Source organism: Lontra canadensis, unplaced genomic scaffold (genome assembly GCF_010015895.1).
Source record: "Lontra canadensis isolate GAN:19392208 unplaced genomic scaffold, GSC_riverotter_1.0 scaffold79, whole genome shotgun sequence".
Lineage (NCBI taxonomy): Eukaryota > Metazoa > Chordata > Mammalia > Carnivora > Mustelidae > Lontra > Lontra canadensis.
In genome coordinates, this window is record NW_022631073.1 from 1,025,606 (window position 1) to 1,026,792 (window position 1,187).

Below are 1,187 nucleotides of genomic sequence, written 5' to 3' on the forward strand. Positions count from 1 at the left end.
GGGGGGGGGGGGGGGGGGGGGGGGGGGGGGGGGGGGGGGGGCAGCTGCCCACCTGCCTCCCACCAGGAGCTGCTGCCACACCTGGGGCTCCATCCTGACCTTCCAGGTGTGAGAGCATTGCTGCACCCCCCACCCCCACACCACGGCTCACCCCAAACCCCTCTAGTGGCCCAGTTAGGAAACCCTGTGGGAAAGGGAGATGGGGTGGCGGCGGGCGGTCATTGAGGCCAGCCAAGTTGGCACGCACAAAACCACCACAGTACCGGGAACTGGCATCACCGTCAGACGTCCCGGTCACTGGGCAGGCGGCCGAAAGGGGCAGCTACGACGGCCACTGAAGAGCTTTACGCGGGTTCTAGGATTAGGTCCGCCTTGTGAAAGGTCACTCTCGGCTTCTGCTAGCGCGGTGGCTCGCCAGGTCGTGAGGACCAGCGCTTCCACTCACAAGGGACTGAAGAGTTCCTGAACGGGGGACTCTTCCCGAAGAGCTCCTTTCCGTGCAGGAGCTGAGAGCTCAGCCGCTGAGCAAAGCCCCCGACGGACCAAAGACGAAGGGAGGAGTCGTTCTTCTGAGATCGCTACAGAGAGGGAGGGTCTAGTCAGCACCAAGACGTTGGGCTGGGAAGAGGGAACCTGAAAAACACCAGGTCCCAGGGAGCCGGACCGCATTAGGGAGACCTGGGGTGCTCGGTGTGTCTGGTTCCTTGCCAGGAGCAGACGTCCGTCCTTTCGAGAGGGAAGAAAACACCTTCCTCGGTCTCGAGTCATCTGCGTGTAACGTGCGTCATACAGAAGGCAACACGTGCACAGGATCAGATCCCAGGAAGAACAAGGGACGACAGAAGCCGGCCTGCGGGCAGGCCAGATAACGAGGTTGGCGAGCGTGCACCTTTGAAATAAAAATGGAGCCGGCGGGGCCCAGGTCCATCCTCCTCAAGTGTTGCTGTCGAAGGCGATCTTCCTTCTCACCTTCCTGCCGTCGCCGTGGGCGCCTTGTCCTGGCTCCGAGGCCAGCTGGTGCTGCGGACTGTCGTGCCCCACTTCCTGTGGGCAATTGTAGACTCTTCAGTCCTCGGGGACAACATTCACAGCCACTCGCCCCTTTCTGGGCCCGGACCCCACAGGCCCGACGTCTCCATCACGCACCCTATCTTGCATCTCCCTTCCACCTTTGGTGTAGGGAAACG